This window comes from Callospermophilus lateralis, chromosome 1 (genome assembly GCF_048772815.1).
Source record: "Callospermophilus lateralis isolate mCalLat2 chromosome 1, mCalLat2.hap1, whole genome shotgun sequence".
Taxonomy (NCBI): Eukaryota; Metazoa; Chordata; class Mammalia; order Rodentia; family Sciuridae; genus Callospermophilus; species Callospermophilus lateralis.
Window position 1 is genome coordinate 111,555,376 of NC_135305.1, and position 12,931 is coordinate 111,568,306.

Below are 12,931 nucleotides of genomic sequence, written 5' to 3' on the forward strand. Positions count from 1 at the left end.
AAGGAGAAACTTTTATTTTCTTTTTCAGGTCTACAGGTGGATAAGATTTTTTCCTCTACCATGATCTTCAATGCATTCAATCTCTAGACAGCAGATTTCAATGTCCATATTTCTATCAGCAATCTGTTCATGACAACTAGAGAATAGTTTCTGTGGATCTTAAGATACTTCTGTTTCTGCTTGTCATATAACTCAAAAACCATTTCCATAGTTTATTATCTTTTGTTTGTATTGGGAATTGAATCCAGGGTCACACACATACTAATCATGTGTTCTAACACTGAGCTACATTCCCATGCCTTTTAAATTATTTATTTTGAGACATCGTATTGCTAAGTTGCCCAGGCTGGTCTGGAACTTATAATCCTCCCAGTTCACTTCACTTTCATATTTTAAAGATATTTTAAAATATGATACCAAAATATGTATTCATTTCTTATTGTTGACATAACGAACTATCAGAAACTTTATGGTTTATAGCACCATCAACTTATTCTTTTCTCAGTTATGGAGGTAGAAAGAGTGAAATCACCATGTCAACAGAATTACATTCAGAGAAGAAGCAATTTCATTGCTTCTGTTAATCTTCTATAGATAGCCTGCATTACCTAGAGTGTGCCCCTTCCTTGTATTACTCCAACCTCTTGCTTCCATCTTCATATCTCCTATTATTGACTCTCAAGTTTTGTGCTTCCTCTTATAAGGATACCTGTGACTCCAGTAAGGATACCTGTGACTCTAGATAATCCAGAATAAACTTCCAGTCTCGGGATTCTTTTTTTTTTTTTTTTTTTTTTAAGAGAGAGTGTGAGAGAGAGAAGGAGAGAGAGAGAGAAAGAGAGAGAGAGAGAGAGAGAGAGAGAGAGAGAGAGAGAGAGAGAGAATTTTAATATTTATTTTTTAGTTTTTGGCGGACACAACATCTTTGTATGTGGTGCTGAGGATCGAACCCTGGCCGCACGCACTCCAGGTGAGCGCGCCACCACCCGAGCCACATCCCCAGCCCCTAGGGATTCTTACCTTAAATCTGCAAAGTTCCTTTACCAAGAAAGGTAACACATCCACAGGTTTCTGGTGTTAAGATGTGAGCATTTTTAGGGGGATCTTTGTTTGGCCAACCAAAAATCTCATGTAAAAAAGATTTTTTTCTTCAATTTTGATAAACTAAGACGTTAGAATTAGATAGAAGGCTTTCTGGAACTGGCTAAGCAATCATGAAATATTTGGTTGATGGAATCTGCTACATGCCAAAGCATGAAAGAATTTTAAAGTGTTGATGTGTTGTTATGCTGAGAGTAAACAATTTAGTATACAAAAAAAAAAAGGTGAATAAAAGAATAAGTTGGCAAGGTAGATAGAAACAGCTACATTATTTTCATAATCAATATGAATGAAATAGGGTCTCTACAATGACTGAATATAGAATTGAGATAATAATAATTCCTGCACTGTAAAATATTAATAAGACTAAGAAATAAGAATATCAGAAACAGAAGAGCATTCAATTAATGATGGTATAATTCATAATCATTGCATATGTTCTGCATTCATGACTATAATACATTTATGCCAATAAATACTTACTTTTTAAAAATGTGTCATTGGAATTATTGTAGTTATTATGTTTATATCTAATAAAATAAAAACATCAGTTGATTTCAGATTTATGATATGAATTGAAGTGTACTGGTTGATATATTTTTTATAAAAAATAACATTGAAATATATTACTTATGTATGAAGTCTTTGAGTATCAGAAACTAAAGTGTAAAAATTTATGGAATCTTACTTTTTGTGAAAGAAAGTATTTTTGTGTAATTTATATTCTCAGATATAGGGAAGACAGCAAGGAAAATGCATTGGAAGTTTTAAAGTTTAAGAAAATATTAATAATTTAAATTCCTTACACAATTTAAAAATAAAATATTTTATTATATTTTTACAATATGTTGGTATGGATGCATACTTACATTATTCCTCTAAAATGCACATATTCATAGAAAATTATTTCAAATAAATCTGTTCTAAATTGGAGTCTAAATAAAAAAATAGCAAAGCTCAGAAACATAGTTAAACTTGATAACATCACAGATTTCTTAAATTGTCATAAAGAGTGCTTGATATTAGAAGACCAAATTCAAAAGAAATCAGAAAGTGAAAAAAACTGTGTACTTTTGTATATTCATATTTTTTGAAAAAAAATAACAAAAAAATAGTAATTGATTTATTACTTGACTTTTTAAACACTGATTAGTTTTTGTTTTTGCTTTTAATTTTATGAGTTTTTTTAGAGTTTTTTTTTTGTGATGGATGCTGAACGGATCACATGCTTTAAGTCTACTACTTAGATTGATATTACATTGCTTAGAAAGCATTGTTAAAAGATACTAGGAATAGTGTAACCCATTTAGAACATATCTTGAACCCTTACATATATGTTACGTCTGCATATTACATTAAACTCATAATGTAGTTTAACTTTAAGTAGATTACTGCTTTTAAGGAATTTTGGAAGAAAATATTAAGAGTTTTATATTTAATGAAATATTTATAATTTCTGTTCGTTTTCCCACTATGTCTGAGGTTCAATTTGCTTTCCACTCGGCTTAGCTTGAAGAAAATTCTTGGACGTTTTTTTGCATTGTGCTCATAAATATTCTAAGTTTTTATTTCTCTCTGAAAAAATATCAGATTTTCTATCTGGTTTGTTATTTGTTAATTCATTTATGTGTTGGTTAAATATAGATTTTAGGGTAATTGTTTTCTCCTATTCTGTTTTTCAGTATATTCTATTGACATTTTATTTCCAAGTTTCTGATGAAGATTCAGTCATCTGTCCCATCACTATTCCCATTTATATAATGCTGATTTTGCTTTGGCTACTTAGAAGTCCCCTCTCTCCTTTTTTCTCATCTTTGGATTCAGTAATTTAGCTGCTATTATAGAAGTGATTTTCTTATTTTATTTCTCAGTCTGTTTGGAGTTAACTGAGCTTTCTGGCTCTGTAAGTTGATGTTTGTCATCAAGTTCATAGAAATATCTACTATTCTTTTTTCACAAATATTTCTATACCATTTTTACTCTCTTCTCTAAGAATCAGATAGAATTTAGATGAATATATGTATATATAAATATAAATTTTATATATTCAGATATACTCTATATACACATATATTATGAAATCATATATATATATATATATATATATATATATATATATAAAATAGATTTATATATAATTTTTCAAACTGTAGGCAACCCAGACATCCTTCAATAGATGAATGAATAAACAATGATATACCCATACAATAGTATAGTTTTAATTGGTTAAAAGAAATGAACTATCAGGACATGCAAAGACATATAGAATCCCAAAATGCATATTTCTAGTTAAAATAAATCAGTCTGATGAGGCAATATAGTGTGAGATAGTATTCAAAAGACTTTCTGAAAAATGAAAAATAATATATAGGCACCAGTAAAAAGATCATTGATTATTAGAAGTTTGAGAAGAGGAAGGAATGTATAGTGGAATACAAATAATTTTATGGCAGTAAAACTATTCAGTGTGAGGTTTTAGTGGTAGATACATTAAATTATGTTTGTTAAAGCTAAAAGGCTTGTACAACAAAGAACAAACTCTAATTATGGCAGTAAAACTATTCAGTGTGAGATTTTAGTGGTAGATACATTAAATTATGTTTGTTAAAGCTAAAAGGCTTGTACAACAAAGAACAAACTCTACTAATGTAAACTATGGACTTGAGTCAATGATAAAAGTATCAATATTGGCACATCAATTTTAACAGATGTACTATTGCAATGCAAGTATTTAAAATGGGGGAAACAAGTTATATATAAGAAATCCCTGTACTATCTGCTCTAAAATAACACTTATTAATGTGAAAATGTTACACATTTTGACCAATATGTAATTAGGTTCAAACAACTTACTTTCCAAATAATTTTTAAGCCTCCTAATTTCTTTTTTTTAATTTATGAATTCATGTATTAAATAAATTCAAAAAACAGATAAGCAATGATATAACAACAGGCAAATATAAACATTATTAGGATTTTAGATTTTTTAAACAGGTAAATGTTTGTTAATTGTTACATTTTTAAAATACAGAACTGGATTCCAACAAAACAATTTAATAAAATAAGGCACAATGTTTAGTAAGGCAAAATTCATACAGAAGATCGAATACATACATTTTTTTATATGTCCTGGGGAGAAGGGGTAGTAGGTAATAGAGTTGAAGTAGATTAGATATTCTTTTTTAGAGCATTTACCATTATAAGGTTACATATAAATCTGATAAAGTAAACTATAGCTTACGTTGAGAAAAAAACTTATCATATTGCTGAATTACACTTATTTTACCATTACGCTTTCATTATCCATATATCTATAAAGATATTCCTAATTCACAAGATTTCAATTACAGAAAATTTAAAAATCAGATCAAAAATAGTAATTTGACCAAAGTAAAAGTCAATACATTTTAGTATCCTCCACTAATACTTGAAGGACCAAACTTTTTATTTATAAAAAGTTAAAAATACTGATTATTCTATAATTTTGTCCCATTATGTTTTTGTTTCTCATAAATTATAAAGAGGGCTCAGAATGCAACAAACCTCAACACAAGTCTGCACGATTGTTGTAAAGTGACTTTGAAGGTTAATATTCTTCCTCAACACCACCTCAATGTTAACCTTTCAATTAGTGAAAGAACTCTCTTAATATAAATAATAAGCAGAATCAACCAATTTAGTAATGTTTTTGCAATACCAGCAATAGCAGTTTGCAATACCAGCAATATTCCAGTTTCTTCCCTTAGATGGAATTCTGAATAAAAAATGTTAACCAATTTATTTACAGCTGAAGAAAGAAGTTCTGGTAAATGCAGATGGTCTTTCTGCCATGGCTTTCTGTATGACAGTATATAAATAACCTTCATTAAACTAATGGATTTTAATATATACTAGATTGAATACTGTCCTTTACATGAATTCTTGAGATTGACAAATGCTAGCTAAAAGTCTAGTAGCACCCAAATCAGTATTACCCTGTGAGAGTTCAATGATGTGTAATGGTTGTTAATGAATTGTTATTTTTTACATTAATTCTTAGTAAATATGAACCAAAAAATAAAAAAATAAAAAGCGAATGGAGGTATTTACATGCATAATATTAAAACATACCCCCTTTAAACCTACATAACAACAACAACAACAACAAAACAGTGGCAAAATATGCTAGGCCTCACAATAACAATATTTTTATATATTGCTATAAATATGAAGTTGGTTAGAAACCACTGTTACCCTTCGGTGGTACTAGATATATTTTTAAATTAAAATAATATGTAAGAAAATACACTTTTTCACTGATTTTATTTCAGACAACCCTGATGCTTATGGCTTTGACCTCTATAACAGTATACATGATTTCAGTTCCCTCCCCAGAAGCCCTAGAACTCATACCTGGGCATTATTTTAGGTGAAGAAATCTCTCAGGATCAGTCCTTATCTCTCAAGTGAAATACAAATAATCATGAGGCTGTCATAACTTATTAAATGATTAGTTTCCCAAACTTTGGGTATAGAGTAGAAGATTTAAGGCACATGCTTTCTGACCATAAATCAAGACACTGGTACCTATAAAATTATGATGTTTATAATGAAAATACAAAACAGCATGCTACTAAATTCATTACTATTTTATTGTGTTTAGTGCTTAGTACAGAGATACAATGAGGAATCAGAATTATACATTACAGGGCACGTTGCCTAAAATCCTATACAGCAGCCTTTACCACAGGGTTAAACATTCCATACAACTTAAAAATCTCACTATTTTGGACTAAATGGAGAGTGATATACAGATATACATGTATATGTATATTTTTATTTTATTTTTTTCAGGGCTGAGGACTGAACTCAGGGCCTCACATGGGGAATGGTATTCATGACATAATCATATCTACTTTTAGATGAGAAAGAGCTTATTTAGGTTAAAATTAGGTATTTCTAACTAAATGCTGCTAAACTAATTCTATATACATACTCTAACTAATATAGTTTTGTCTACAGGGGTTATATGAGGTTTAGAAATAATAACCATTGTTTAAATACATAAATAGCTGCTACTAAAATGCTTTAGAAGATCAAACTTTATTTGCACTATTTACTTAGTGTTGTTTTTTTTTTTAAAAAAAAAAAACACATAGTGAAAAGGTAAATATCAATCAGGGCTACCTGCCATACCACAAATTTCAGGCTAATGAGGTACTACCTTCTCTTTGTGAAGAGCAAGGTTGGCTGGAAGAAAATCCTATTACTTGCGGGCCCTCAGTTATGGCGGGATGTGAACCATCTCCCAAGTCCAAGACATTAAATAAATTTAGTAATAAAGGCTTTTAGATGGTAGTCAATAAGCTACTTAGTGACTTAATTTAAAAACAATTCACTATTACTCTAAAGAGCTTTCTTGGCTCAGAGATATTCCTGGGTGTCTGGTGACTTCTCTGTCCCTATACTTTGTTGCTTTTAAAGATTTCTTTACCACTCCAGCAATAAACTTGATATTTACAATGTCTGGTAAAATTGGTCTGCTGTATTATACTGCACCATTATGAACTGCCTTTTACTCTTATTGACATAAACACAAAACTTTCTCACATTTGAGGTACAATTATAATGCAAATCTTTAGAATTTTTTTAACTTAAAATTTTAGTTCAAGAATTTTAGGACAAGCGATTCCTTCAGCACACATTTAGAAATAAAATATGAACAGTCACCTCTAGATCTATCTCTACTACTCATATACAGGGAATATTGAGAATTCTGACCACAGGTCCTTATGTCAGTCAATCCCTGGCAACATGGAATCAATATCATATTAGTGAATCTTCCTATTTCCTGAAGTCCTATTCTGCCTCAGTTTGGTGAGGCTGATACACTGGATTCTAGGAATAAGTTGAGAATATATAATGTACCCAATTCCAATTTTGAATATTAGCACTGAAGAATTCCACTCAACATATATTAATGTTCTGCTCAAGTAGTTTTGTTCACTAAAATCATCCAAGTGGAGCAATATCTAAACCTAATTTGATTATGAAAACTACTTTGTTGTTTTTTCACATCGTTTAAAAAAATCCTCAAAATTCAATAACAGTAGTTAAAACAGAAACATGGAACTTAGCAACTAACAAGTAAGACTAACATTTTAACTACAAAGTCTGCTACATGACTTGGGAGCTGTTTATATTGTTTTAGATGATCAACTCCCTGTATCTCATTTTCTGGTTAATTTCTATAATCACCAGTTATTTAAAAAGGAAAGGAAAAATAGTGAAAAAGAAGAAAATCTTAGAAACTATCAGCAGCTCTTATAAAGGCTAAGGTCAAAGATTTGGGAGAAAAAAAAACAACAACAAAAGGAAAACTAATGCTAAAATATAGATTTACTTAAAAGTTACCAAAGACAGTAGCGCACCGATCAAAGATTTTTCAACTGTACATGTAAAGAATCCTAACAAAGATTTTGTTGAAAGAACACTGTGGTATTCATCTCCATTATATGGCACAGGCTAGAAACTGTCTCTGGTTGGAGTAGTTTATATCTGTAAAAGATCAAGCAATGTACCTTTATTCTAGGAAGCCTGGGAAGGTTAAATGCTATATTTACATGCTTATTTAATTCTTAGAAGATCAACTAAGCTGTTAACTTATGTCAAAGCTAATAGTCAATTAAGAAGTAAACAGAGGCATTTAAGCCAGAAAAATTTGGTCCTACCAATCTAAATTAGTTAATTACAAAACATTTTAGGTTTGTCATTTAGGCACAGCCTAAGTCATTTTTACTTTTTATAATCTTGCTGTCTGCAGCTGGCTGTGGCTCATTTTAGAAGTAAGCAAAGACTTTATATTTTATAATTACTCACATACTACTTCAATAGACAGTAGAAACATATTAAATCACTTCTATACACATAAAAAAAATCTGAGTTAAAAAGAAAATAAGAATCTTACTACATTTTAACAGGGTAAAGGTAAAGGGATCTCTATAGCAGCGTTTCACAACTGCAGTCATGAAACTTTCATGACGTTTCATGAATAAACACACAAATAAACACACAAAGCCTAAATTATCCTATACTATACTTTCTTCTAAAGTAAAAAATAATACATATGAAAAAAATCTAACATACATATATATTATACAAAAATCAGCTTTTAAGAAATGATGTGCCCAGTCATAAATGCTAGAAGTCAGAGAAGAGATCAGGAGGCTCTAATGTAATCTGCCTATGTATCACTGTATATTTAACGTTTGCCAACTAGCCATCATTTTATCATAGATTGGTTAGATAATTATGATGAAAGTGTTGTGTATTCTGTAATATCGATTTATAATATTAGTTTATAAACACTTAGTTAATAAAAATTTGGTAATTTTTGAAACTATTTTTCTCCTATACTTCAAGGATACATTTTAAATGTATCATCAACTCCCTGTATCTCATCTTCTGTTTTTCCCCCCCTCTATTCTATCAGTATTTTATTTTCAAAAAATTATTCCATGGATAACTAGTTTTGGTACTCTATTGTGTATGAACACAATGACTCCTGCTCCTAACTTTATTTGCCGTATTGCCATGTTTTTCTAGTTTTATTCATTTTTCTTTAAAATGCAGAGAAAGTTGCAGCTTTAGTACACTACACAAAGGAGTCACATTTGACTGTTAAAATTTCCCCCCTATTCATTCAAGATACAAAGAAGCTTTCTTGACTTACATCTTTTCCAGCTTTTTATTAAAAGTATTATTCTGTCTGATAAGGAATAAACTGATCAAGATGATAGCTTCCCATTAACTATAAAAAGTGATTTGCTTACAAGGGACCACTGCACACTGAAAAAAATTATAAATAATAAAAAAAAGTTAAGGTGGCCATGAGCTCAGCTCTTAGGTATACAGTTTTTTACATAGTTCTGTTAAAGCATCTTTTAAAGTGTCTTGCATAGTACATTAGGTTATAGGCTGCTCTGGCATTATTTCTTGAGTAAGTTTCCATATTCTTGCTAGGATTAAGGACTATAACAAGTCATTGCTAAACTATATAAAGTTAATAACAATCATACAAAACAAAGAAGAAGAAATGAAAAGTTATCCCACTTACAAGTTATACCCCTTACTTTACAGTTAATTGGTCAGAAAAGTTTAGGTCCTATGTAACCATCTGTGAGCTTATATGAATAGGTCTGCAATCTACACAAAATAAGCAAAGAGCTAACCTTGTTTGTTGTATGGTGTTCAGCCTAAACCCAAGGATAACCCTGGTAATAATTATAGCTTTGATAATTTCTTACTTTTTTTCATCTCACCTGCCACAAGTTTCACTATTCATGGCCTTATTATACCACTGCTCTTCAAAATATACCATTCTGCTACGTGATTCATGCAAAACTTGTGAAATTGCACAACAATTAGCCAAATTTGAATCTGCCATTCGGATTATATTCAAATTATATTCAAAGATTCCAAACATGGAATTGAACTTATTCCTGCTGAATGGGTAGATGAACATAAAATCTTTCACATCATCTCAGATTCTTTCATGGACATTCAAGATGAAGATAGTCAACGTCTAGCTCTATTTTCTTTTCTAATCATCTTTGCTCATTTTTTTTTTAAGTATTTCATAACATCCTGTATTTCTGTTCAGCCAAGAAGAACTTTCTGCATTCTGTGTGCAGCAACACTAACTTCGTCTTCTGAGTCGGATTCACTCTGGGAAGTGGAGCTGTGAGAGGCAGAACTGCAGGGTGAAGAGCATTCTGGCGAACATAAGTAGTGCATCAGTGGGAGGCGATACTTCCCACAGAAATCCACAAATTTAATTTAATTTGTCAAAGTAGACTCCTCCACACTTTGGGTTTGGGCAATTGCTGGCTAAACTTAAGTATCTAAGAAGATTCCCCGGAAGATCATAAGGAGTGTAGGAAATGTTCCGGATCTTAATGGTCCGTGCAGCTAATTCCAGGAGAGTTGGAGGGTCATATGTTAAATCTCTGACAAAACGAACAACCAATGGATTTCCTCGTAAACTCAACTCTTCCAAATGAATAAGGTTGAGGATCTCTCGAGGCAGGTATGTCAGCAAGTTATTGTGGAGATTGAGGGAACGAAGTGAATGCAGCTGTGAAAGCTGAGGAGGCACACTTTGGATTTTGTTGTCACATAATACCAAGTAAGTCAGAGAAGGCAAATTTGCTAATTCTGGTGGGATTTCTTTGATGAAGTTTCCTCCAAGATATAAACACTCTAAACTCTGCAACTGGTTGCCGCCCAGGCTGAGGGTCTGCAGCGCACGCAGCTCCAGCAGCGAGGCGGGCACCTCCTGGAAGCAGTTGCCGCTGAGATTGAGCACTTGGAGGCTGTGGCGGAGTGGCGACTCGGCCAAGCCCTTGGGTAGCGCGCCTGACCCGCCAAGCCTGTTGTTTCTTGCCAGCAGCGTGCGCAGGCCGGTCAGCGCAAGCAGTTCTGATCCCAGCGCGGTCAACGCAACGCGTTACCGCTCACGTCCAGCAGCTGGAGGTGCTGGAAGCCGCTGCCCAGAGCCCGTGGCAGTGACACCAGACGGTTATGAGGCAGGAGCAGCCGCAGCAGCAACGCCTCTCGAGAGCCGCGCCGCTCCTCGCCGCGCGCCTCCAGCTCCGACTCCAGCGTCTCGGCGGACACACTGAGGAGGGACCAGTTCAGTTCCGCTTCTCTGGCAGTGGCCACCACCGCTCCGGCCTCCTCCATCCGGGCCGCTGGACGGCGCCTCCGTGGCGCCGGCTTCCGCAGAGCGCCGCTCGCGACCCACAGGCCAAGAGCTCAGCGGCGCCCCGGAACCTGAACCCAGCGCTTAAGCCTCCTAATTTCAACACACAAATGTTTTCTGCATTCAGGTTATGGCATGGGAGAGTACAGATGGAGCCTCTGGGAGAGATGGAAAACGTCAGCACACAAGTGCAGAGACCATCTTTTATTCTGACAATTTGCTTCCTGCCTGCTGTAAGTTTTGGTATAATACCCTTTCAACCTTACAACAGAACGTTCATGGGAAACAACTGGTTGGATAGAAATTTGTATGCTTACTAGCTGTGTGAGCTGTGACATATTGATTATTGTGAGTTTAAATTTCTCCTGACAAGGGATTTTGTAAGGAGGACATATTATAATTAATATAAAAGTCTATGGGGGCTGGGTTTGTGGCTTAGTGGTAGAGCTCTTGCCTTGCACATATGAGGCACTGGGTCCAATTCTCAGCACCACCTATAAATAAATAAAGGTATTGTGTCCATCAACAACTAAAAAAAAAAAAAGTCTGTGAAACATACAATCATTAAAAAAAAAAAGTTAGCTTCGTAAGTACCTATGCTAGTTTCTATCACATTAAAAAAAAAAATGCTAGTTTATTTTTTCTCCTTGACCCCAGAAATGATGAGCAATTCTATGTTATCCCATAATTTGGAAATTAAGACTTGAAGTTCTACATATTAGCAATAAGATAGAGGAAAATCTTCCTCCAACCAAGCTTTCCCTTGACTTTCCTTAGTAACCATTACATTCCCAAAGAGCTGTTTTAATTCTTTTTTTTTTTTTTTTAAGCCGAGACTAGGAGAATAGTGAAGTAATTAATTTTATTTATTTGCATTACCCGCTTTTTCTTTGTTAAAGTTATGAGAATACAATCTCTTTATGTCCTTTTTTCCTGCATTTAATTTAAAATTCATCTCTTTCTGAACATTCTGCAAGTGTTTGTTGACTTATACTTTCAGAGCACTGTCTGAGCCTCTGAAGCAATTTAAGTAACAGAGTACAAAAGGGCAAGGCAGATATTAGCTCTTACATATTCCTAATTTATATGGTAAACTTTGACAATTTAGCTCCAGGTTGACATCTTTAAAACTTGTCATAAAAATTCCTGTCTCACAGGTTTTATTATAAAGGAGAATTATAAGCCAGTAAAACTATTGAATCCTTCTGCTGGGATTGCAACTGAGTATCAAGTACTTAGGTAATATCTATATCATTATTATTTTTCTAATTACAACCTTTATATGAATGGTAAAAAAAATGCAATTTATTTTGGTAGCCTGAAGTGCTACAAATTTTACAAATATAACATAATTCTTCATTTTAAGGTTTAGTTTGATACAGAATTAAAGATGTGCTAAGAGAAAGATAATGAGCAATGTCACAGAAAATAACTTTGGAATTGCTTTGGTCATTGAGGAAAAGAGGAATTCCCAGAAGAGAGGGGAAACTCAACTCAGTACCCAGGGTAGGAGGGGGCTGTTTCTTCACATATATGATGGAAGAGAATTTCAGCAGGACTTGGGCAAGGGCTCCTTTCTCAAGATTTACAACTGTGCTTTCAGCATTTCAATGGATTCTGGGCACTTCCCTTAAAATTCAATATTTATTTCTCTTTATCCTAAATCTCTATCTCACTTTCATTTGCACTTTGTGCATTTTTATCATGACAAGAATCTGATATTTCTTTAGCAGTAAACAAATTAAGACAAAAAAATTAATACGTGATTTTGAAAATTAAGAAATCTGGTTCATGATATTATTTGAAAGTCAAAATATATGGAAAGAAATTATTTTGATGCCATAAGAGACAAAGGTAATATTACATATATGAAAAGTATTAAATTATATTATAATCCATCTAATTTATTTTAGGTCTTTGTTGTAATTGTCAAAAAAGATTCAGCTCCATGTCTTCCCAAAAATAACAGATCAAATATGGGGCTTTTTTACTAAACCCAGTAATTTCAGAAGGAAAAAATAATCATACTTAATTGATTTTGTTGTAATATACTTTGAGTTCAGTGTGATGTAATGACCTTCAACTACA

General features: G+C 32.9%; 1 pseudogene; it reads right to left on the reverse strand.

The window, feature by feature from the left end:
• Window positions 1-9,738: 9,738 nt before the first annotated feature.
• Window positions 9,739-10,824, reverse strand: LOC143637819 (leucine-rich repeat-containing protein 58 pseudogene; annotated as a pseudogene).
• Between the last annotated feature and the right edge of the window lie 2,107 nt (window positions 10,825-12,931).